The sequence below is a fragment of the Opisthocomus hoazin genome, chromosome 2 (genome assembly GCF_030867145.1).
Source record: "Opisthocomus hoazin isolate bOpiHoa1 chromosome 2, bOpiHoa1.hap1, whole genome shotgun sequence".
NCBI classification, from domain to species: domain Eukaryota; kingdom Metazoa; phylum Chordata; class Aves; order Opisthocomiformes; family Opisthocomidae; genus Opisthocomus; species Opisthocomus hoazin.
The window spans coordinates 73,880,492-73,907,437 of record NC_134415.1 but is presented as its reverse complement, the minus strand read 5'-3'; positions in this window follow the sequence as shown (position 1 = coordinate 73,907,437).

Here is a 26,946-nt window from a genome sequence, read left to right as displayed (position 1 = left end):
ATGCTCTTGATTTAGTCCTTTCATCAGAAGCATGATCTAGTAAGACATCTCAATGAATCACCAACCCCACAACAAGCTGCTATCCATGTAAATTGTGTATAGCAATATACGGAATTCAGCAGAGGAATCTGTTTCTACTCCCCATGCCGACTGTGTACTTAGTCAGCATCTATTATGAAGGCTGGCTGTGCTTTTGGGAATAGGCCTGGTAAAGTTGATTGCTGTTGTATCCCTGGATGACTTCAGATAAATCATACAGCTCCATCTGTGTCTCAGTGAAATAGCACCGTGGAAAGCTTACATTTCTTGTATGAGCCTGAATACCTGTGATCATCTGGGCCACAAGTAATGATATTTAAAGTCCCCTGAAGCAATAACTGAATGCTGCAGGAACAAACTGCTCTCAGCAGAATAACACTCAGCATGTCTATACCATCAGTTAAGTACATGTGCTCAAGACAGATTTCCTTACAACCACGCATTATAAATCCTCCAACTTCCACTTTTCACTCATCCGAGCCGAAGTTTGGAGTTTGCTGCACACTGGGAACCCAGTCCAGATTGGCTCCTAATTATAAGTGTAAGCTTCCACTGAAGCGTCCTGGATAGACTGAGGTGGGGTGGGACGATATGTTACTGCTCAGCTTTTCAAAGTCGAGCACAGATGCTTTGGTTTGAGGCTTCAGCCAGCAGAGTAGACCGAATGTACTTGTGTACTGCTCCGTTAAGTGAAGACACAGCCCAGAGAGCACGGCAGTCTGAGCCTAGCCGCTGGAAGCTTGGTGCTATAGAGAGGAAAGTGGAAGATGAAAAATGTAATTGGGGAAAAAAAGGATATCACAACATTATCAGTGTTATTATTCAGCCTCGGGAAGAGGTGCAGTTGTGCACAGCATTGAGGCTGCACTGTGTGCCTCACTCCAAAGTTCAGAGACTCTGGGACATGTCTTAAATGTTGAGTATCCATGACTGCTTTTTCATGCATGATCTGCAACAGTTTAAATGGATCAAGCCTCAAAAATGAAGTTCCTAGGCTGCAGCCTAGCACATTTGAAGTACGAGCAGTAAGACTGGTCAGGGATGACTGTCACCACCCTGCGCATTCACACTCCTGCTGTGAGCCAGGCAGGGAAGGTGATCTGGCTTGAAGAGAAGGGGGAAAAAAAATGCAAAAAAATAATCCATGGGATTAGTTCCAGCTGGATCAGTTCCTTGGTCTGGTTCACAGCAAAGCCTCTCCGACAGCTGTGCCAGTACAACTGAGGAGGTAATGTGCTGTGACAGGTGTCGCTGGTGCTGAAGGCTTTATTTTATGAAATCAGTCTCACGTCTGTCTACAGTTTGAGCAAGGCTGGACTCTAGAAACGGCTGGCCTGTGAAATGACCAGTTACTGGATTCACTCTTCACAGCTAGAAGGATGTCAAAAGGAGGGACCGGGAGGGGAGTGTTTATTTGTTTAACTTGTAACACCTGTTTGATTAACTGTTATTAGATTCATTATCTGTGAAGTTTTGGCCAACTAGTGATTGAGTTTACATTTGTAACAGATTCCTATAAACACCTTGTCCTGTTTCCAGCTCCACTTAACAGTAGTATAGTGTAATTTTACCAGCAATTTGGTATGTTTAGTTGCAGTTGCATAAGATGTTCTTTTCGTTTAAATTTGTAATGATACTAAAGGTTTATAATTGCATCCCACTTTGACTTACTGTGTAGCTTTTGAGTTAGAAAGGTAATTTGAACGTTTCTGAATTGAACAATGAGAACTTGGGTATTTAAAGTGAAGAAAGAAAATAAAATAATACAACCACAAACAAAACAAAAGACATGTCTTTATAAGCACTTACCTGCAGGTCTCATTAGTGCTGAACCAAAGCCTTTGTGCTTTTTTCTATCAGCTGTCTTGTGAATGATACCAGAAAATAGTGCAATTTAGCTAAGAATAAACAGACTAGAGCACTCACCCTCCAGCCTGCAGAGCTGTGGCACAAGGAGCCCTGCTGATGAGCAATTTGCTCTCAGCCGTTGGCTGGTAAAGCAGCACAAAGCTATTGCGCTTGCAGAAGCAGCTGCCAAAAATCAGCCACCAGACACCACTGCTTTAATACGTGATGAACCTGTTCTGTCTGTCACTTGTGCTTTGTGCCTGAATTGTCTCATCTGATGCTTTAATCCCACCTTGCTCCTCTTTCTCAAAGACAGTAGAAGTGAGCTGTCTTCCTCTTTCTCCTTCCTTCTTTCCCTGTTTCTTTCTCTTTTGTCCCTTTCCTAAATCACAGTTTCAGCAGAGGTTTTTCGGGTACTTCACTGTGTGAAACTGTAATATTGGTTGGTAGTAGAGACTTTTAAAAAAAGAAGCCTAGCTAAAAGCTTTTCTTTTCATTCAGGGCTTCAAAGAGAGTGAGCAAAGTATTTAAAGCGGTCTGAGAACAGATGGATTTCTAGGTCAGATTCTCAGCTGTGTATCCATCTGTGTGCACGTACAGCAGGGCAAAGGCCTTACTAGTACTTGGACTGTATTTTGCTTGCATTGCAGGGCAATAGTTAGTTGTCTGTTGAATCAGAGAGCTAAGACTTCAGGAAGAAATTTAGAAGCTGGGGGGGTACAGTTACCTATCTGCAATGGGTGGCCTGTATGTTCCTGGACTTGGAGACCATTCAGGAACAGAGAAGGTCAACATTTGGTCGGCTTGAGGAAGTTTCTATTCACCTTACACATCCTCATTTTACACCTTAGAATTAAATTTGCTATGGACTACTTGGAGAATGAGAACTGTCATACAGGTATTGTCTCCTGCCTTCTGATTCAGACCTCTGCTACAAGTGGAGGCAATGAGGTATGCATAATACAGCGGTATGACATGATGACTTGCAGTTTTATTGTGTTGCTAGTGTCTCCTTTGGGCATACCATATGGTGAAGCTGCCCTACAACTTCCTAATCGATCTCTGTTTTATAACCTCCCCCTGAAAATGCCTACCTAAACAGGAAAATTTTACTAAACAGAAGCCTAGGAGGGCAATATGAGAAAAAGGGGGGGGGGGGGGGGGGGGGGCTTTTGCATCTAGGGACATCGTTGTAGAAGTGTGTGTAGTTTTGTTTTTTTAATCTGTAAAATTCGTGTATTTAGTCTTTTGAGTGAAAAATCAAGCTAAACGCTGCTTAGGATACATAGTGAGAGGCAGTAGGGACGTGAGAGTAAAAAGAGCATGGTGGAGACGTAAGTACAATAAGAAGTTGGCTGTACATTTTGAGCCCAAGGCCCCCAAAATGTTTACTTTAGTACCAATTCTTGAATTCAGCTTAATTAAGTTTGCATAGGTAGTAAACAATTGTATAGACTTTTTTTTTTACTTCTGCAGTGCTTTGTAGAACATCTCAAAGTACTTTCTGATGGTTTGGTTATTCAACTTCATAATATTCCTGCAACATTTACCTGGTCTTATATAAAGTTCTCTTTTCATTATGGAGTTAGGAAACTCCAGAATTAAGATTCTGTAAGTTACTCAAACAGATAAAGTGTATACCTTGTAGTCTTCCCTTTAGCTCTTCTTTCCATCAGTTTCCTGATTTACTTCAATTATTCTCTGGTGTGTAAAGTTTAGACTGTGTCTTAGTTTTTTACTCCAGCAGGCTTCCTGCCTTTTTCTTAGCCAAATGGATCCTGATCCTCTAACACTGATGCAGTTCAAGCATTTTTGTAATGCATTTTTGAATTCTCATAATTTTAATGTTTACACCTAATGCTGGTTTCTGATCTTCTGGGTTATGTTCCCACTATCTTTGGTAACAGTTCAGGTAGGACGAGTATTCCCATCCAAGTTCATCTGTGGCCTCTTGTTTTCAACCACACAGTACACCTGGCTCTGAGCAAAGCTCCTGTGCCAGCGTGTGGATAATCAGAGTGTGTGAGCTGGGTTTGGGCATGAGCTGTACAGACACGGCTCTAAGTCCCGAAGTCTTAATGAGGAAAAGTCTCATTGCCTCTTTCTGGCTGAAACTTCTCTCTTCAGCAGAATGAGCTACCTATTGCATGAAAGCTGTTTGTATTATATGTGGGGGTCTTAGCTCTCACCTCATACTACATGATTTGCACATTGCAGGTCTGATTCTTCATTCTTCTATAGCCTTTTTTGACCATAGAAATGTAATATTAAGTCAGCAGATCTCCCCATTTGGAAGTACTCATGTCATAAAGCTCTGATTTATGTCTGGGTCAGAGAGACTCTGGAAGTTTCAGAATCTGGCCTGGCAGAAAGCAGTTATAGACCCACCTTCTTTTTATCTTCTTCCTTCCTGTGGTGAACGTTATTCTGTCTGGACAGGGTATCAGTGCTAGTCATTGCTATGGATGCTATTCAAAAGAGGAAGAGACCCTAAGTAATGTATTTTTAAGGCATTGATGTTTATTTTTCTACTTGATTTAGGCCTCAGATTTACTGATACAGCACCAATGCACCTTTTCTTTTTATCTGTTGCTTCAGGCTTCCCTTTCTGCACACAACAAAATTTGGTCTTAGATTTCCTGATCTGTTTGTTTTCATAGTAGGATAACTTGTACTGACATTGTGTCACACTGAAATTAATTTGCATTAATAGTACCACAAATCTTGTCATCATTCTGACACTGCAAGATAATCTTTCAGACTTTCCAGATCTGTTTGAAGACATGTTTTTCCTTCAAAGAAAATTCAAACTCTTAAGAATGCTTCTGATCACATTTCCCTTCCCTGAATATTCCACATTATTTTTTTGGAGCATGAAGGTCTGTTAAGAATACACACAACCTAGAAACCCACATAAAAATGTTCGATGGGACTTTCCCTTTCTGCTTCTTTGATTTTACCACAAACCTGCTAAATTCACCTATACATAAACTAGAGTGTTTCCAGTTAGAGGTTTCAGGTTTACATTATTAAAAAATCTAGGATGTGCAGCTGACTAAAGTATAGCACTGATAACACAGGGACCCAGAAGACTCAAAGATGCCTTGCATTATTAGTGTTTTTCATTGCATTGGCTTTGTCTGCTGCTACTCCCCTATACTATTAACATAAAACTTTAACTATGAGTCATTTGTGTAGAACAGAGCTATAGCTAGTTGCAAATGTAAGAATGCATCTCCTGATCACATCTGCCCTGCTTTCCAGCAAAGCCATTTTAATCCTAGGAGCGTGGAATAATGCTGAGGAATGCAGAATCATAACATTTTCATCTTCTGTTATAGATGTAAGCACTTAAGAAAAAGTAGCCTGGCCTCAGACACTCTTCTTCACAAAAAAAAAAAAAAAAGTTAGCTCTTGGTGGATACCATTAATCCAGACTAGTATTCTTCAAATGATGAGTCACAGCTCCTTAGAGAGGTTATGAAGAGCTAGCAGAGGCACTGTGAAGCACTGAAAGTTTTATTACAAGTCTAAAGCAAAGAATATTTCATTCTCTTTTCCTCTGCACATTATTAGCTTTCACAGGCAAATGTTCTCTGTCAGCTTCTTCATTCGGTAATACAAAATTTTCAACTTTGCCTCTGATATAAGTTCACGGATTTTTTTTACAAAAAATGTGAAGTTATTGGGAACTAGAATATGGGATATGGAGGTTTACTCTCCTTATATACTAGAGTGAATTTGGTTACTATGTACGCTTTTTCCCAAGACCCTAATGGACAGATAGGGTTATGATTGTTCCCAAGTCATTACTTAGAGAAAATAGAAACATCAATATCAATAGGACTAACAAGTAGACTTTAAAGGTGGTGGTTCATAAGTATCTTTCCTACTGTCCTGGAGCATCCTCTTTTGGGCTGGTGACTCATTTCTCCCAGTATCACAGCTCCAACAAGAAGGACTAAGAATCATCTCCTTCAAGTTATTCTGTGTACTAATGGAGTCAACTAAGAGGTGGGTGCTCAGACCCACTCTTTGCCTAGTTTATACCATGGGCTTAAATAAAGTTCTTTACCCAAAATACTTGATGATGAGATTTGGACTCAGATCTCCAGAAAGAAACAAACCTAGATTTCTAGCATAGGACCTAGTGTGCTAACTCCATCATTTCATCGGTTCTGTGACCCTATTCTTTCCTCCAAAAGTTTTGATGTGATATGAATTTTCAAATAATTTGAAAATTGTTGAAATTTTCTTCTTCGCAATGAGTTTGATATTTATTGACAAGAATTAATAAAACCAAAACGAAAAAAAAATTACTCTACTGTAGTTCTTAAGTATAAAAGGGACAAACACTAAGCTGCTTGCTTTCTAAAACTTATATAAGATGTAGCATTTTGAGTGTTCAGTCTAGCAGATAATTTGAAATTTAGTCCAAACTGTTGCAACGTTCCTGTCAACTGACTGAAATGCTTTGGCATGCTCAAAGATTCCCATTTGTTTCAAAGAACTGAATGCATAACAGTGTGGCAGGAAAGACAGACAACTTACTCTTGCATCTTTTGAACGAGGGAGCAGGAGGCAGGACTTAAGTCAGTAGTAAATAGGTTGTTACTCTCCCCTAATTCAAAAATCAAAGACTTCTGTAGAACAGACGGGAAAGAACAAATCCGATTGCAATTAATAAACAGCTTATTTAAATGCAGCTGAGTTTTCTGGGCTTAAATTGCTGAAAACTTTCTCATATGGCTTTATGTAAAATAATGTCACATTGTATTAGACTGGAGGCTCTGGGAACCAAATACCAAGTCCTGATTGTGGGAGTTAACTACTGTGGAAGTGATTATCCTTCTTGTCATGTCTGTTTCATGGCTAAATTTGTGTATTAGTTGAAACAGGGATGCGCTAGAGCAGCCAATGGTAATTCCTAAAAGGGGAAAATGGGTTGTATATTTGCTGGTAGTTCTTTGTAAATTTTCAGCATTTAGTGCCATGTCACATCTCACAATACAGAGCAATGTACTAGATTATCTGAGCTACTGAGGAAGGACAGCTACAATGGCAGTTTAGGCTAACCATATCTTTTCCAGATCTGACATCTCATCCAAAATATAGAGGATGACAGAAATGTTTGGAGGAGGCAGCGTACCTCTGCCAAACATTTCAACTCTATTTTTGAAGGAAACAGTAGTATAAAAACTATACACTTAATTACTGAAAAAGTTCAGAGTAAAGACAAACAAGAGAAAATACTTTACATAAAAGATGTAAAGTTTGATTGTTCATTTATACATTCTTGGGCACCTAAGCAGTTGCTTAAAGAAGAGGCAGAAACCATCTAGTCCCACATTTCATCACTTACCCTTCAGTTACTTTGTCTGTTAAACAGTTCAGTGATGTATCTCATCTTCCATTTCCGACAATTATTAAAAAAAAAGAAAAATTGTGCTTATTACAAATGAAACATGAGTTTTTGACTTACTTTTGACGCAGTTCAGGTGTTGGATGCTGGATAAAGAGATGAAGTTGAAAACCATGTTATTCCCTGTGTTCTCCGGGTAGAAATAGATTTCAATTATTATACCCGTATTGCGATATTGTAAAGATGTGCTATTGTTATTACTATTATTACAAGTCATTGCTCAGTGAAGTGCCAGACTAAGAGTTTTAGCAGCCCAAGATGTCATCGTGCTTAAGAGAGCCAAGGACAGGTATTCAAGCACACGCAGCTTCTGTGCTGACACATGAATGCGGGGTTGCTGGCAGCCACATTCATACAAAGTGTTGGGACATGCTAATTGATAGCAGCCAGAAGCAGTCAAATTTCTGCAAGCAGAGATATGAGAACAAGCTGTCATTACAGTCTTTAAATGTTTACAGTGTAGATGACTTTAGTGGCTGAAGAGGCTCACGTTCTTCCAGGGCTTGGAGATGCATATTTGTATCTGCAACTAGTAATTACAGCTTGTTCTTACTGTAAATACTCCCCATTCCCACCCCCCCCCAGCTGAACTGTCACAGAAAGACAAGTGAAACAAAAATTGCAAGCAACATATTTGTGATTGAATGGGATTATCACCTAAATATTAGCTGCTTAGACCAGATACTGTGATGCTCTGCAGATGGGAGGTTTGTGGAAAAAAGGGTATTTTTAAAAGTAAATTTTAGTATGTCTGTGGCAGTTTATCAAAGTGAGTATTGTGATGAAAGAGAGATAGGGATGTTTAAAAGGGATCAAAGTACTATTAGCTATTAAAGAAAAAAGGATAAACATTAAATCAGAACTAAATTCTGTGATTTATTACTAGCAGAGCTCAGTTTCTTCTCTGTAATGAAATAAGAAGCAGCTGCAACTGCTGGTTACTACTGTTTACACTGGCCAGGGAACAGCTAACAACCTCCAGTTGCAGGCATCGGCTTAGCTCCCGTGTGATGTGGGAAAAATGAACTAAGTAGTTCCCAATAATTAGAGCTTCTCCCTTCCTTGCTCCCTAGGAGAGGAGTTGCTGCCATCAATCAAATGTAGTAGCTTTTCCCCTCTTTGGGGATGGGAGCAATACAAAGGCAATGAAACCCAGAAAAGGTCAGGCTTGCAGGAAGCTTGAGAAAAGCTGACTTACAATCAAAGGGCTCCTTTAGCGGGCAAGTCAGATCAGCTGTGTTTCAGAGCCTGCTCTCAATTGCCCTTCAGAGAGCACTTTTTCCCTCAATAGGGCTTACCCTGGGAGATTTGCTTTCCTGGGTTAAAGAAAGCCTTTTAAAATATCCCCCCCTCACACCACCAGTGGGTTAACTATTGCAGCTCTCTGATTAACGTTTTGTTTTATTTCTTAAGTGTGTTGATGAAAGACCAGATTTTTTTCTGATAACAGGAGTTTGATTCTTTCCCAGGCAGGAGCAGCTTTGAAAGCACACCACCGATGCAAACAGCTTGTCTGAAAAGAAGCAAGTCTCTGGGCTCTGTTTCTTCAGCAAGCTGCCCTGCTCTGTGGGTGATGAGCTGATGCAGAGATTATTGAACTGCTACAAGGCTTTCTTTCACACTAATGATGGAGTAAGCAGCCTTGGCTGGTGGCTCGTTAGTCAAATACTCCATGCTCTGTTACCAATCCCCTGTGTGCTGCATTGCATCTCACATGTGAAGGGCTGTAGTACTATGTTGTGCTTGTTTCATAAATGAGTGGCAATTACCGTGTGCTAGATCAAAAGTGATACTGTTATCTGTATCGGAAAACATGTAAACCCAGAGATTCAGTGGTAGTTGGGCTCCCAAAGGTGCAGAGAGTGGGTAGTAAGATCTCCAGAAATCTCTCTGAAGGTTAGATGCATCCCTCAAAAGTACAAGAGAAACAGCTAGGTATGTTTGGAAATAGAATTTTTTTCTGGTTTTTGCATTGCTAGGCACCAGCTCTTCAGGAAATCTCGCTGTTTTGCTCAGCAGTAGTGTCACAGCCAAAATAGTAAGAATAAAGTTTTCTCTTAGTTCTCTTTTTCTTGCTGTCTGTACAAGATTTCTTTCTGTCGATGGGGGCAGGGGAAATTTTGGCAGAGAAGGAAAACACATTTATTTAGCCAGGTCATCTGAAAGTTGGAAAGGGAAGAACTTTTCTACACAAGCAAACAGTGCCTAAAGTTGCAAATTCTTCATTGCAGAAGTCAGATTTTAAAAAGCTAAATATATTTTTTAAGTAGCAAGCTCTCCTCTTGAGCAGTTAAATCAGCACAGGTGAGAAATTCACCTTTTACTGAGGTTTAAATGCTGTATTCCAAAGAAGAACACTTACTAACAGTAGCAAACTCCAAATTTCAAATATTTATAAGTAAAAACCATTATTTTCAAATAAATTAATTACTCATTCTAAGAAAAATACTCTTGCTTTCATATCTCTTTGAAAAAATAAGCAAGTGTATGGGGTTTTTATCCTGTAAAGACATGATTTAAGAAAGTTTTTGGAAACAATCTAACTTGAAGCTGATGAAGAACCGCATCATCTTCAGGGGACTGCAGCCTGCCTCAATATAATGTGAATTGTTACACAGCTTCCAAAACCGAGGGTTCAGAGTGCTGGGGTATAAGAAATGTGGATGACTGTGCCAGAGAGATTGAGGTGGTTGATAGCACTTGTGTAAGGAGTAGTTGACAAGTTGCCGTCATTGTTTTTTCAGTTGCTTTAAACCTTACAGCTGCTTTAAACACTGTTGCTTGTAGAGGACTCTAAGTGACTTAGTGGCATCTCTGATCAGAGTAAGATGAAACCCTTTTTCTTCAGTGCCTGCTTGCCTCCTCTCTTAGATTTCAGCAGATAAGTGTGGGTAATTTTTTTCTTCCCAGACTTCTTTCTAGTGTGGATACTGCTGGACACTGGTTTGGTTTTCACTTTTGTTCAACTAGAAAAGGGGACATTTGAGAGTTAGTGTAGAATCTAACTCTGGGGTCAAAAAAAATTGGGTAGGTCTGAGCTAGATGCTTTAGCGCTCTCTTCATCAAGATCTCCTGAGCAAGAGAGAGAAGCAGGCATTGAAAGCAGAGTAAGTTCAAACTAGGTCAAACAACTTGCCTTCTGGATCTGCTTATTACTCTTTTTTGACTTCGTGTGGAGGTAGGTAAGGGAGACCAAATTGGACTTCAGGTGGCTAAAAGTTAAAATTAATGAATCCCACCCTTAAGAAGGATGAAATCTGGTTATTTTTATACTATTGCTAAAGCACACTTGTATGAGTCTGTATCTTCCACCCACAATGGATGACACACTACCTCAGGTTGCAAAAAGTAGAGCACAGCAGAGATATGAATTAGTTGGCTGAGGCTCATCTCAGATTAACTGAGATTGTGATGACAGGTTGGGAAAATAGCCAGAGGAGACAGAGGAAGTAATCTTAGCTCTCCTGTAGGAAGAAATATATCTGCCATTATTTAACAGTATCCACAGCTGATATGTGCTTATAAACTCCCAGATGCTATTGGACAATTATGTCTATAGCAGCAACCCGGATAGCCTTGAATTACTGGTGTTTGGCTAAGGAGCTGAGACCTTTCTTTGTGGATACAGACATTGGCATCCAAGTCCTATTCTCTTAAACATTAAATTATTGCTGAACATTTGACATTTATAGAGGAAGGCTAATGGGGATCCTGGCAGTTTGCTTAAGAGGAGAGCAACTGGATGGGAACATGGTTCCTCTCAGGTCTGTACAGACTTCCTGTGGATCTCAGAGGGAATGCAAATAACAGCTGAGGAACAGCCCAGATCTTGTTTTTTGCCATTGTTGCTGTAGTTGGTATTTCTTTGCACCATTGACTGAGACAGTATCAGGACTCAGGAATTTGGTGCCTCTGCTCTGACATACATTGCCAAAATTTGGTGATGTCCTCACCAAAAATTGGCAGAGAAGTCTTTTCACTATTATTGAATATTGAAAGGTAATAAAGGAAAGAGGGAATTATGGGAGTACGTCAAATTCCTGGGTTTGGCACTATTTAGACTTAATTATTTTAAATTTATTATTAGTTACGTTAGGGTGACAAAATCTATAACTGAATGTATCTGTGGTTCTAAATGCATGAAAATTTTATTTTAAATGAAACTTAAATCTGAATTTAAACCTAGGTAGAGGTTATTCCAAGTCTAGATGAAATACTTAAGCTGTGCTCCCCATTGTGGATAGGAGCCATTCTCAGATGAAAAGTGAAAACTTTCATCTACCCTCAATGATTGCTATAAGATTCCTGGCAAAAGATTCTTCATATACTAGAAGATACAAACTTCTTCTGGCACAGTTTCTCTGATATCCAGCTGAAAGTTGTTATGCAGATCTCACAGAAGTTGAGAGAATTGGCCTGGATGGCGATCGGTGAGTACCCCCTGGCAGGTAGTAGCTGCATGCAGGGTCTCTGCATTTATGGGTAGGATGAAGCAGGGATGCTTGCCATAGGAAACCTCTGTGCTGAGAGCCAGGAATTCTGCCAGCAAAACACTAATGTATAATGGTAGCTGTTGGCATTGAACAGTTGCTTTAGGAGAAGGGTAGCAGTTCACCTGTGAAGACAGTGGAAAACAGCAAAATACAGTCTTACTACTTTGTTGTTCTCTTTCACTCCCAGGAAAGGAAAGCAGTTCAGGTATGGCAGGTTACCGGTTCCCTGCTCTCTTCTACTCTCCTACCCTTTTTCATAATACCTTTGAGACTGAAAGAAGTTTGAAAAAATGAAAGGAAGGTGAAGATGGAAAGGGATGCTGCATAGTGGTGTTTGGAACATTGTGCTTTACCTCATTACTGGGAGTACAATAATGCTCAGGAACAGTATGGGGCTTCATTAGCTCTGGGAATACCAGTACTGGACTGTGGGGGACTTTGTTGTTGGTTATTTTAAAAAGATATTTCTTTAGGTCCACAGATATTAAGCACCCTCAAATTTAAGCAGCTGATACTGTGAAAAGTTTGGCAACATCATCTAAATTGTATATGAAGCATTGCCTCTGGTTAAGAGTGGTAAAATGTTAATTTAGTCTTTGATAGAACATATTAGCATGATAACTCACAAAACAGTTTTGGTATGCTAATTCCGAAATAAAAAATATGTTCTGATTAACGCCTGAATCAATACGAAAACTACCGGATGCCCGAAATGACAAAGCTGATCAAAACTGCCAAAATTGTGGCAAATATATTAACAGCAGTAGAGGCTTTGTTTTTTTCTTCCTGTCAGAAACAGTGTGAAATTTAATTATAAGCGGAACCTGTTTAAATATGTAAGTCTGCATGATTAAACCTGTGTGTTCTGTCCTTACCTTAATTCATGTATTATTGGATTATGTTGGCATAGAGTTTGTAGCTAATATTTGTAACGAGTTGTTACAAGTGTTAAACTCCTCTTAACAGACATTAAGCATTTTCTTAAGAACTTTGCTCGAAATAACTTCACAAAATATTTCTTTATGTTGTTGTTTGATAAAATAAATTACTAGAGCAAAACATTATTGCCCCTTTACAGTATGGATGATTCACTGGATGTGCAAGGTACAAAAACGTGTGGCCTGGAGTGTGCAGAAGACCCCCATACAGTAATATGTCAGGCATCCCATTCTGACATATTCCCTGTTTTGTTTACAGTACTTTTTCTTTTTGTTTCTTCATATTAAGTACCAGAATCATGCCTGATGGTTTACAAAATGCACGTGGAAAATCAGTCTTTACCTCAAAAAACCTGGTGTCTGATAGCAGCAATTAGAGGAAGAACTATGAGGCACAGTAGAAAGACTGTAGAGGCACAGATTAAGGAACTATAGAAAGATGAAATACTTTAAAATTATTTTCTTAAAATTAGAGACCAACGTGAGTTTTTTTCAGATATTTCTAAGACTGTAGACTTCTCAAGATTAAGCCAAGGGTGTACAATGTGTTATACTGACTTGTAGGCAGATGTGTAGAGACATGGAGAGCTTAAGCCCTGGTGCAGAGAAAATTCTGCTTTAATGCAGCACTTGAGAGCACGCTTGTTACAGCAATGTCTGTGGGGCTTAGCTAAATGACTATGGTTGTGCATATGCTCTCCTGAATGGACTCTTGGGATATTGCTTTAGGTAGCGTAATGATGATTGTATCAGTCCAGAAGCCCTAACACTCCCATTCAGGCTTTCCAAAATTTATGTCACGCTGCATCCTTACCATGTTATGATCATTTCTTGTAATTTACTTGGAAAAATGCTTGATAAATCTTATTAATGATGTGCTAATGTATTTGCATGCAATTAATTCTATGCTGCATAATTACAGTATAGAATATAAAAGTAGAACAGTATAAAATACAGCAATATAATTACATAGCAGCTTATTCAAGCCCCAAGTCAGGAGAAAGTCTGGCATTGATTTCAGTGAGGAAGTGGGAAGTAAATGAGAATATTTCTGTATTCTCATGGTACCATGCTTTCAGGAGGGAGGATGGTTTCAATTAATCTGCCAGGTCAAATTCCCAATTAAAACACACTTCTCCCCTACCCATGCTCTAAAGAAGGGGGTCTCTGGCTGAATGAGCATTTAGGAAATCCATATAAATGAAGCTGATCATTGCTGTGCAGCTTGGAAAAACCCCCTATGCTAGGAGTAAGCACTCCAAGGGGAGATGGATTCATATGCCCTTAGCTGGAAGCTGGGGCTGAGAGTGCCCACACAATGGTCTTGTGAGTGATCAATTACTTAAGTAGCAGAATTGCTCCACCAGGAAATCTCTATCTATCATCTCCTCTAATTTTGTAGTTCTGCTCAAAACTGAAGTGTTTCAGAAGGGTGTGAGGCTTTGGCCCCCTCTTTTTTTTTTTTTTCTCCCCTGAAGGAGTTAGACAATTTCACTCAGCTAAAAAAATCTTGCTTATGCATACTGTAACTCACCTTTCTCAGAAACAGTAGAAGCAAGGATTCATCAGTAGGATAGTTTGAAGCTGCCATCCTTATTGCTGAAAGAATTGCTGTTAATAACTGTTGATGTTATTGTTAGCAGGAGGAAAATCAACAGCATTTGAGACAGTGAGCTCTGATTTCCAAACAAATGTTTTTGCTTTGCTTCTTGGGGCAACAAAAGCAGATCTCTCTCTCTCTAGTAGAAGGAAGAGGTGGTATCAGTGGCTTCCTTCTCTTTTCCCCATTAGTAGGAGACGGCTGATGAAGGCTCCCATCCTTCGAAAAAAACCAGTCTCTTGATTACTACTGCTATCTGGTGCCAGAGGAAGGAAGAGACAGCCAGGTCTCATACAGGGTATGACTTTTCTCTCGTGTTCTTAATCTTACTCTTTCTTCATCTCACCTAGTGATTGTATGCCTGGGGAAGATACTGGGAGTGGGGAGGAAAACAAGAAATGAAGAAGGAAGTGACATTATATGCAGAAATGTAATCAGAAATTGGGTTCTAGGAAGGCAAAAAGAAACAACAGAGAGAGAAGGGTGAAACAAATAGAGAATCAGGGAATGGAGCTAGAAATGATGAACAAGTCTAGAGGGAGGGGGTTAAGGAAATGAAGGGAAAATAAGACAGCAAAAGGGAAAAAAAAAGTACAAGGAGGAAATGAAAAGAATCATTGTGTCAAAATCTGTCATTTTGTTAGACCTGGGGGAGGGACAAATAGTACTGTGGACTAATATGAGGGAGAGATGAAATAGGAAGCAAAGAACACAATAAAAGAAAGATCAGCTTAAGTAGAAACTGCGAAACTGTTTCTTTTGTAGAACAAAAATACTAAGGGAGGCAAATAATTATATCTTTCAGTACCTTTAGTCATACATTAAAAATCACTTCATTTTTCTTTAAAGATATAATGCTTTTTCTTAAAATTCAAAGGTATCCTAGAGTGATAAAATAACATTTTAATTCTTGGCATGATTTTAGTGCTCAGAGAAATACCTCCAAATAGTTACTAGCAATCCTATTTTTTTATTATTATTATATTTCTTCTTCCTTTCTTTTTTTCTTTAATTTGCAGTAATGACATGAACAACTGTTATTCAAAAAAGCCTCCTGGGCCAGCTGGTTCAGCCTTGACTTGGGAACACTCCCTTTTTTAGGTGTAGAACGCAGACTGTAGTTTCAATTTATTTCTTTATTTAGTGTCTCCCCTGGATCCATTAGCAAAAGCTGCAGCAGCATTAAAACTTTCTTTCTTCTTCACCCCTGTTTCCACTTCATTTTACATATCACTTCTCAACATGTATGAAATTGAGCTATTGATAAATTTCTGTTGAGCAAGGCTTCTCTGTTGAGAAGTACTCGGTCCATTTTACAAATCATGAGTGACATACCTGTTTATTTCTGAGTTTGGATCAGCCCTTAGGAGGCCCGTGCTGTCCTCTGAATGCCAAGGCGTCCTGTGGGAGTGGAGGTGAGAATAGGAGGGGAGTCAGGGTAGATCCTGTGCTCTGGGCGTCAGGGCCCAGGAGAGGCTTGCCCCATGGGGGTAGCTCAGGATGAGGGCAGGACAGGGCCTCCCTTTACTCTCTGGAGCAGCACCTTCTGTGCAGGACTCTGAGTGAGGATGGCTGCTCTCTCCTTTCCCCCCTCCCACCCTCCAGACTAGCTGGCAGGGCGTGGTGAGCACCAAGCATTCCCAAAGCCATACAAGCTAGGATATGAGGTGGACCCTCACTAACAGCTGCCATCCCACAGGGTCTGACCATGATTCATCATGTCCTTCAAATGCCCCTGGCATGGAAAGTGGTGAACCAGGGCTGGGGAATACCCAAGGTCTTATCTCAGGAGCTGATGCAGATGGGGTCAAAGAGACCAGAGGCCAGGCTGCAATGTACAACTGAGGTGCCCATCCAGGAGACAGGCTGCACATAGTGGAGGTCCATGTGCATCCAGGAGATATGACTACAGACAGCCACTATTGTGGTGTGGCTGGGACAGGGACCTACAGCCCCAGGGAGCTGAAATGGGGTCCTGAGCCATGGGCAGGATGGGGGAAACACAAGGTAGTCACACAGGGACAGCCAGGTCTGGATGTGCCCAGGTTTGGGATTACTGATGATTCAATTGAGTTTTACTGAAATTAAAGCAGACCATTTACAGCATGTTGTAAATTAGGGCAAGTGGTGATGGTGTTTTCTTCTTTCAGTTTCTGCCACATCCAATATCTTTTCCTTTGTGCGTCATGTGGTTGCTGAAAGTCCATCTAGATTCTTAGATGCGTAAGATCATATGTAGAAGACAGAAAAATGTGTTTTCCTTTTGTTCATGTCATTGTTTACTAGAATTGCAGTCCATGCAAGTCATATTTTCATTCATTTTCTGGTTTTATTTACTTTTTTTCTTTTCAATTGATTTGTTGGGCCTTTTTTTGTCTGTGGCCAAGAATGCATTCATTAACTGCAAAATGGATGGATATAAACTGAATTAGGCTGATTTAGGTCATTTGTGCTAAACAGTTTCAATAAAATTCAAGGAAATCCATAGTTTCACTTGGACACTTTGTACAAATTTTAGTCAACTTAGCAGACTCTCATTACTGTTGCTATTGTTAGAGTTGCTTCCTGAAGCTGCAACCTACTCCAAATCGCAAAACCAGAAGTACCACCTACAAACAGCTGCTGCATGGACTTACCTGCTTCCTAAAATTGTGTGCTCACTTTGTTTGTGATCTAAAAGCTAAACAGTCCCACTAAACTTATCCATAATAATATGTACAAAGTTAACGGGTTCTTGCCAATAGTATCCAAACTTGCCAGTGTGGTTATCAGCTGTATTTGTTTTGTTCTTATAATATAAATTCCCAGTGACCAGTATCAACTATTTTCTTAATGCAGAAACATCTAAGAAACTTAAGCCTTAAGTTCGAAGAAGCATTCCTTCATTCATCTATCAAAAAGTCTGAACTGGTGAATTGATCTATGTGAAACTGATGATAAAAGTACTGGAAGATATAACTATCCCTATAATCTGGAATGTATTTCTCCTGGCAGTCAAACTCATTATTGTTTTCCAGAATCAATTGTGCATGGATAGTAAGGAATCACTGTACTCTTAATTCTCATAATTCTGCTAGTCTTTGGGGTTGTCTCACTTTTAAAGAATCTAGTAGTTTCATACAGTCTGTGTCACTGTTTAGTTTCGGGTATCTCCTATGACTTGAAGAATAAGGAAAAAATAACACATTCCAAACACTGCAATATGCTGATGTTCAAATAACCGGTGGAATAGTTTATGCTAGGAGAATCCTGCTCCTCTACACAGGTGTTCAGCCTCTTTGGTCCTACTGGTCCACAGAGTAAGGAGGAGCCAGTGACTGTCACTCTACCTTTGCAGGCATAGTTATGGCACCCAGAAGCTGGATGCTGGTTCTGGTGGCAGCTGTTGTATCAGGTAATTTGAAGAATGACCGCCTCTTTGTGTTTTCTTAACCACATATGAAAAACTACTTATTTATTTGTTTATTTATTTACTTATTTTTATTTCTGAGGTCCTTCTTACAGGGTAATCCTCTTAGCACCATTCTCTTGGCACTTTTGTAGACTTGAATTCCTCTTCTAGGAGTTGGGCAAAAGAATGTGTCTTTGGAGGACATATTTTGCAAGACTTTTTTGCTAAAGTCTGCAAATAGGTACCAACAAACCAGCACCCTTCTGATCACTTTCTAGAGATGACCTGTCTATATTTTTCCACATCACGATAGTTAAGTAATTCTACTGCTTTCTTCAAATCCCTCAGAAAAATAAAATTGACGCAGTCTTCAGTTTTTAAAATTGCCTAGTTAACATCTTAAAAAAAAAAAAAATCAGTAAATTGATTGCCTCCAAAGATGCCTTCTATCGTTCTTTATATGCTTGCTTTGCAACTGTTATACTTCACTAAGACTGCAAAACCCGTGATGCAAAAAAGGCTTGACTGGGCTGCTATTGAGCTGCATCATTGTGAGGTGGCAGAAAGCAGTGTCACAAGCCTACTTTCAGACTAGAAATAATTCTGTCAGCTCTCTGCAGCACCAGGGCATAAATGCTGAAGTGGCTAAACTTTGTTGATGTTCTCCTGGACATTTGTATATAATGTCTTGTTTTCATTGCTGTTCTATCCTTAATGGACCTTGGCAGTGCATAACTATTTTTTTTTTCCCTCTGTGCTCTCTCCATAAAAACTCACAGGAAAAAGGAGCTCTATAACAAGATCCCTAGTGGGATGAACTGCCTTCATAGTATCTGAGTGAAAAAAAGCTATTCAAGACATGTTGCAAAATCTCTCTTTTCTGCCTAAAAGAAACTGACAGACGAAAGGAGGAGTGTTTCCAGTTGCAGATGTATTTTACAGTACGCAGACACTGTTATTCCTTTATCTGTTTTGTTAAGAAGTGAAAAGGGGGCAAGACTAGGAAAAGGGTGGTGGATTCTAGTACATGTGAAAGTAAATGAGGGACAATAGCAGAGTAAATTAAATATAATTGTTTCAAATTCATTCTTGTGGAGTGTCCAGTGAAAAACTTCGACACAGTATCATTGAGCATTGGCATTCAGCACAGGAATCAAAATGACTGGAAGTGAGCAAATAGCAAACATCCCTTGCAGCTCTTACCTTAGATTGATGTGACTCAGTCCACTGGCTTACAGCTGGAGTTGTATCCTGATCTCCCAGTATTAGGGTCACGGTGTTGCTTTCACCTCATGGTACCAGTCCCTATAGCTAACACTTCTGTATGAAAAACAAAATGAAATCATGGCTCTTCGGGCAAGAAAGAGTTAAATGGCTAATACTATGGCCAACACACTGTTCTCCATTTCTAGTTGCCTAAACTTCATTTCTGGCATCTGGTCCCTGGCGTTCACTCAGTTCCAAACATTATTATGCTGATAGCTGTTTGTCAAAGCACAAAAGGAGGGATTACAAAACACAGTTTAAAAAAATAAAACAAGGAAAACTATGAATAAACAAATCATAGATGAAACTGGAACATTAAGACGTTCTTTGGAGGGAGGGAGGTTAGGGAAATAGATCTAATTTTCTCTAGAGCTGTAAATTAGTTGTGCACAGATATACTTATTAAGCAAGTTTTATTCCACTTTATTTTTGACAATTTAGTCCTATTCTCTGCCCAGTTATTTTTTTAAAGATAAATGCTCATTGATGATGTGCAATGACACCAGAAAAATGTGCATTCTGTTTTGCAAAATTGCTATTTTTTGCCCAGCTACTCATATATGAATAAAATAATTGTCTGATCGTCACTTTGGGTCCTTTTTCTCTGGAACAGTGGCTTATTTGAGATTAATTATAGATAAAAAAAATTATCCCACAGTTCTGACTGTTGACAAGGGACTTTTCTAAAGTGACTGTGTGAAGTATGTGGATGAATTAATGGAATGATCTTATCTGTCTTCCCACTACATCATTTCAGGCCAGCATCACCATTTCATTTTATTATTTTCTCCAGAAAATGGAGGCCCGTGATACAGAGAAATACTGCCTTTTGTGTTGCTAAGGGATGGGACAAGGGAAATGTGTTTTGATGAATCAGTGTAGAGATGTCCTTAATATTTTTCCTTTGAATACACCTTTCCTATGCTGTTGACAGAGAAGAGAGGGGTTGTAGCCCTTCCTGTGTTCTTTTTAAAAAAATGAGGCATTTAAGCAAATACCTCTGATGACTTTAGTCAACATGGTTTATCCTGAGTAGCTTCTCTGATAAGCTATTCTTATTTCAGAGGCCACCAGAAAACAAAGGAATCATGCAGTTTCCAATCTCTAGGGGATTCAAATGTGCTGTTCTGTTTCTTAAAGCCTGTTTTGTTGAGCTGGAGTTGGGCAAGGATGGTCTTTTCAGAGGCCATAAGAAACAGTTCGTGCTACTGGGTTTGAGAAACCCAGCTGACTCTTACTGTTGGGTAACACAGCTTTTGACATCAGTAATTTTGTGGTGAAGTACGTATGTTTTAATAACTTACCTTAACATTTTAGGACACAGGATGCAGAAAGACACAGTCAGCTAAAAGCCCTGTTTGTTCTCCCCAGAAGTAGCACTTAATTTTCTTTTGTTTGCAGTGTATGTAGTGTTTTGTTGATGATCATTTGTTTTCTTTTTAGAGACAGGTAAAGCACAGATAGGATGTAAGTGTCGAATTCGCTCTCATGCAAAATTTCTAGAAGGGAAAAATAGGTTAAGATATGCAAAGAACCAATATCATTTTAGATCAACTGTCAGTCAGGTGGAAGGGCAACTCTTTTTTACTTTTCTAGTAAAAGTGCTGGTGCCCATCACGCAAGAATATTCAAGCAGTATTGAAAAAAAAATGTCAAATATGATGTACTGAATTATACTGAGGTCTTGTCCTTGTTCCAACTTCCGTTAGAATCGTTTTAAGACCAGAGGTCACCAGGTATAGATTTTGAGTGGGGAAAAGCTTGGTTTTGGTATCAAGGGAATACAAAGTGGTAACAGCCTTTGGAGACATCATTCAGACCGTGTGCATACTTTGAGGCAGAATTGCACATACTTACATAGCTCTTGGCAGATGTTGACTAAATTGTTTGTAAATCTCTGGTGTGAAGCCTTTCTGAAATACCTGTTCCTAAGTTTAAACATTTTTTATGCTTGGACAGTTTCTCCATATGTCTGTCCTGAGTTTTAGAATAGACCCAAAACTTGTTTCCTAACCCCATGCATGTAGGCAACAGTACATCTCTGTCCTATTTAGAGTAAACTTTTGCATATTATCTCTTCTGAGTCTTCTCTTTTTTTTAATTTTTTTTTTCTTTAAAGTTGGTTTTTTTTTTTTTAAATTTCCCACGTAGAGCACCTTTTCTTACCCTTGCAATTTACTGTTCTCTCCAGTTTTTCTGGATATGATCTATCATTAGAAGCTTTAGCAGTGTTGAGTGAGAAGTGTAATCCCTTTCCTTTTGTTGTATACACAAAATTCTAAGGAATGCTTTTTAAAAGGACATTTGTCTTATGTTCAGCAACACACGTTTCTGATGTGTGCATTCCATTGTAAATGTCAGAAATTTTTCCACAGTGCAGCTTGCAGCATAGCCTAATGTAATTTTTTAGATAAGGTTTTTTCCTTCTTAAATGTAATTCTTCACTCTTGAGTTATGGAATTGTCTTCTGTTTATAATTTCTTAGATTTATCAGAATAACTTGAATTCTTATCCCACTTCCAAAATATTTGCTTTCTAGTTTGGTGTTATGCCCAATTTAAGATATGTGCTTTTCTGTTCCATTGTTTATATCGCTGTCATAAATAATAATTGCATAATAAATACAGGATAGGAGAGATCACTGTGTTAGCTAAAATGCTTACTCTACTTTGAGACTGAACTCAATAGCCATTCTTCAAGTACTTTTTTGGTCTAATTACACATTTCCAGTGATTTTTCCAGTCTTAGAGGATTGCTAGATCAAAGTAAATCAAAAGCATTACTAAAGTAAAAATAGTTTGCATCCCCTTTTTCCCTGCGTCTTGCAGGGAATTTGTCCTATTAATTGGAAACAAGATTGTTTTGATTAAAACCTGGTTTTGACTAACAAATGTTGGCTGTTCATTTTTACTTGATTATTCTTCTATTCTTGAGGTTCTTACAAATTGATCAGTAACGTAGCACCTAATATTTTTCCAGGCATCAATGTTACATGTTCTGTTGGACCTATACCTCCTTTAATCTTTCTTCTCCCTACCTCTTACCTTCCTCCTTGATGGAAAAGGTTGTTTCCCTTTATTCAGTCCACTGAGTCCTCAGAAAGCTGCCTAAACTTGTTGTCGGAAGTGATCCTCATGAGGGAATGATAACTTTAAAGATCTATTTTATCTTAAAGTAGTTAGCCTGGTTTTTCCCTAATATGGCCTGTTTTCTTTATCCCTTGTTATTAATATTAACCATGTTAAGTGGCTGATCTCAATTAACCTCTTCATATAGAATAAAGCAACCAAACTGAAGGAAGAACACTTCCCCTTTCTCTGTCACCTGCTGTAGCTTGCCTTCTCCCTTGAAATAATAAGTCCTTCTTTCTCCCATCACATTATTACATCTAACGCATTTCAGAGCATTTCCTGATTGCCTTTTATGTTTTCTTCCAGCTGTATGTCATTTTGTGCCATAGGCTTCTGTGTTTTTCCCTCCATCATGTGCTGTTCTTCTAGGCTAGCTTTTAGCAACATGTCCTTGTTTCCATTGTGTACAACCCCTTCCCCCCCACCACCCCCACCCCGCATCACTGAAGATTCCCCCTCCTTAGAAGTGCTCAAGGCCAGGTTGGACAGGACTTTGAGCAACCTGGTCTAGTGGAAGGTGTCCCACCTATGGCGGGGAGGGTTGGACTGGATGATCTATAAGGTCCCTTCCAATCCAAACCATTCTAAGGTTCTATGATTTTATGACTAGTGGCTTTTGATTAATTGCTTGGTTTCTTGGCTTATGAGTTGCCAATCAAGATTCAGAAGAGAGTAATGAATTACAGAAAATCCACTGGTATTTTTTTAAATATATATATATATTTTTTAGACTTTGTACTAGTCTAAAAATATGTTACCCTATCTAAGCCCACGGTGCAAGCATAGCTCCTGAATAAACACAGGAACCAATGATCCTTATTCAAATGCTGAACAGCCAAGGAAGAGATGAATGAGCAAGACTTTGAGAAAAGAAAGACTTGCAGTCCAACCACAATGCAGAGGGCTGGTGAAAAATTTGGAGTTTTCTTCTGGTACTGCTGTTCCTGAGCAGAACTGGATGCCATATCATATAGGACCACCAGAGGTTTTGTTTTCTATGCTGGAAAATTCTGATGTTTTTGCTGATTACTTGGTTAGAACTACTAAGAACTCTCAGCTGTTTCAAAGTCCCAGGGGCACGACTCCACTCTTTCTAGCTGGCCAATGAATGCCTTCATCACCTTACAATTCTCATTCTGTACTGCATCTTTCCAGTTCTCCCAGCTGTCTCATTTTCCTGGCTCAGTGTCTAGCCACTGCAGTAGTCGTTGAAGTTCTGCCAAAGCAGAAGCAGCAAGACTTTGGTCTCTTTTTAGAATTGACAGAAGAATTAGACCAACTCTTCAGCATCTGTGCTTGTAGTCATTTTGAGTAGAGAGACTGGTAAACATGGAGGAACAGAGAGTAGATGTTACAAGAGGGACTAGTGGAAATTAAAAGCTGCAAAAAAGGAAATATTCAGGAAGAGAAGATTCTGCTTGAAATGTGAAAACTTAACTGGTAGCTGTCACCCCACAATGCTTTGCAGATGCAGTTTACAAAGAACAACGTGTTCAACACTGATATATTGCAGGCTGGTATGGTATAGTGCATCTTCTGTGACAGAACTCCTCATAGTTTGCCTGTAGCACACCAACAACAGGTGTCTGTAACTTTGTCTTGTCAGCTGTCATCTGTTTCTGATACTTCAGCCACTGACAAAATATCTGAGAATAGGCATGTTTTTTTCACCTACTCCCTCTCTCCTGAATTCATTGATGAACATTTTCAATTAGGAGGGAAAAAAAACCCCTAGAAATGCCCTTTTTTCTTTTCTTCTTTTTTTTTTTTTTGTTCATAATCGCTTATGTCAGCAACAGTCATTCTCCAAGCAACCCTACAAAGGAAAACATCTGCTCAAATGCTTAAAGAAATGCAGCCAGAAGAGGGGCATGAATGTGACTGAAGAGGAGCTCTGCTCAGAGTAGTTCTTGGACTCTTACCTCACCCAGCCAGCCTTTTATACTCAGTATTGTTAGGATTTGTGATAAGAAGCTGGTTGCCACACACACAAAGGAGAACACAGGAACAATGGCAGGTAGGGGAATCTCAACACACAGCCAGAGACATGAGTCTCTGACCCAGCATCCTAGGAGGGTGCCAGCCCCATGGGCTAGGAGTGACACCTTCCACTGTGGGTTCCTGGTGGAGGCAGTCCTGAGATCACCTACAGACTGAGGGGTCACTGCCAAGGGGTATGGGCTTATTAAGGGACACCACAAAGAGCATTTGCACAAGACTTATTATAGGACGTTTGTGGGAGGATCCAAAGATTGGGAGAAGGAGTGGTGGAGGTGATTTCAGCAGGAACAAGCATGGGAAAATAGAGGGATAAAGTGGATAAAATGAAGCAGTTGTGTAAACAGGTGGCTGGTCAGTGCCCTTGTCTGATGCCCCAGGCTGTCTCGGCTTCTTACTAAATACTTTTCCTAACTTTTTTCCTGGGTGAGGGGCTGTCTATCTGAGCGTGGAAGTCTGAGTGCAGGCACTTGAGAGGGGGCCATGGGTCAAACGACCAGTATGCCTGCAGCTGTGAGCGTGCATATGTCAGTGTGCTATCACTAGTGAATGTTGAGTTGGTCAGTAGGATAGGTGGCTTGGGAGTCAGGAGTACATGTGTGTCTGGGAGTGAGATGACTGGAGGAGATAGGTACTGGGAGGACCAGGAGGTACAGGTCAACCACTGGAGAGGCTTTGGAGTCTGGAGGTCAGATGTGAACCATTTGAGTACGTGTATGTCTGTGCAAGAGGCACATCGGGGGACCGAGGATCCAGGGCAGCTACTGCATGGCTATGAGAAATCACTGAAGGGATCTGTAGTGTGCATAGGTCTGAGTATCAGCTGCTGGAGTGAGGCTGAGGTCTCAGGTACTCTCATGTCCCATTGCCAGCAACTGGAATCACGGGTAGCTACTGGGTAAACTGAGTGTCTAAGTCAGCTACCAAAGGGATTTGTATTGTGCTTATGTTTTTACTGAGAGGAAATGGAGACCACAGCAAAACTGTGAGAGATTTCTGAAATACTTCAGGTTACAGGTAAGTGATTGATGGATAAACTGGAAAATGTAAGAAAGTAAAATCAATTTACACTGAAAGAAAAAAAAAATTGTCTAAATGCTTTCATAACATAGAAAAAAACACTTCAAATTTATATTTTAGGTCAACCTGAGGCAAAAAATTATTAATATCATAGATTATTTAACTACTTTTTTCTTGAAGGCTAGTTTTGGAATGAAACTACTATGTTTAAAGGGAAATGTCACAAAGAATTATTTAATTTTCTTAGAAAAAATCTTAAAAGAAAAGGCTTGAAATATCTATTATTTTAATTTTGAAATAATAATAAAAAAATCTTCTATTTTTCTTCAGGCAATCCAAATGCTTGAATTTCTTATTTTTGGAAGCAATATTCTTTCCATTGAAATGTTTGGGGTTTTTTTCAGTTATCTTAAAATTTATTTCTACTCCTGGATGCATTCAAAATTGACAAGTCCCAAAGGTAATATTTTAAATCCCTGTGATTATGTTTTCATACAGAAGAAAACAGGACTCCCTGAGCTTCCAAAACCCCCAAACCCTTTTTACTGCACAGGGGAAATGGATACAAGGTGGCAAAGAGAGATGTGGAAAGAGGTTGTGTTTCACTGCCAGAGTTCAGTAAGTTAAAGAAAGGATTTAATTTTTGCTTTTCTTTCAAATAAATTTGTACTCTCTTGCCAGCCTTCAGTAGCTAGAAACACTAGAGACTAATATCTTGGCTGGATCCACAACTAAAGAAATCCATCCTAACCTTTTCTGAGCAGTAGGAGTAGTTACCATTACAATAAATTTTATTCCACTGTGCTAAATTTATCATACTTCTCATTGTTCACACAGTGATTTGCTGATCCCTATGTGAAGCAAAGGCTGGTGTTTGGTGCTGTAGGAGGAGTGCTATGCTCTTATTTTTTGTCTGTTGTTTCCTCTTTTCATGAATCCTGCCCTCTTGAGAAACCAGCTCACACCATGCCCTGAAGCTTGACTTATGCTGAAATCTGTGTCTAAGAAAATGTCCTGGAGGGGGGTTATTTTTTGTTCTTAGAATTCTTAGAAAATATTCTGCTTTGCTGTGAAGTAGTACAAAAGACAGTTCCTCTTTACAGAGGAAGGTAGTGCCTGGTTTGGCATTTATAAGTGAGGATGGGGTTTCTCCATTCTTGCTTCCTGGGGCTGTTTCACCCTTTAGTGACACTCGGAAGATGGGAGGGGAAAAGTCATGATCCTCTTATAACTTGATGATACGACATTTGCATAAGAAAGAACCTTATTCTCTATAACGAAATTGTGCCATATATTATAGGGTTTCCTCAAATGACAGAACTTAAGCCAATGAAATCTGATGTGGTGTGCTTTTATTTCAGTGTGACAGGAGGTTTTTGGGTTACTTGAAGATGATTTGGTTTAAAAGCACACCTTTTGAGTCATGACTTTCACTTTTGTAGTCCAAGCCTTAGATGGCTAGAATAGTTCAGTTTCCCAAGGAATCAGATATCTGGCACAAAGGAACCTGTCTTTCAGCTATTTATTCAGGTAGGAGCCAGTTGTGCTCATATTTGTCACTTTGAGAATCTTCCATAAAGTATAAATATAATTTGTTTGTATAAAATTCCAGCGGGGAACATACTACTGGTCACCTTCTCCTAAGAGTCTAATAAATATCATCCTTCCTTCAGTATTTTCTTACTCAGAACAAGTTGAGGAATTGCTGCTGAACACTGCACAAACAGAACAAGTCAGCAGTGCACTGAAATTTCAATACTAGTTGGTTCAGAGATGAGGGGCAAAGATCACGCTTCACCA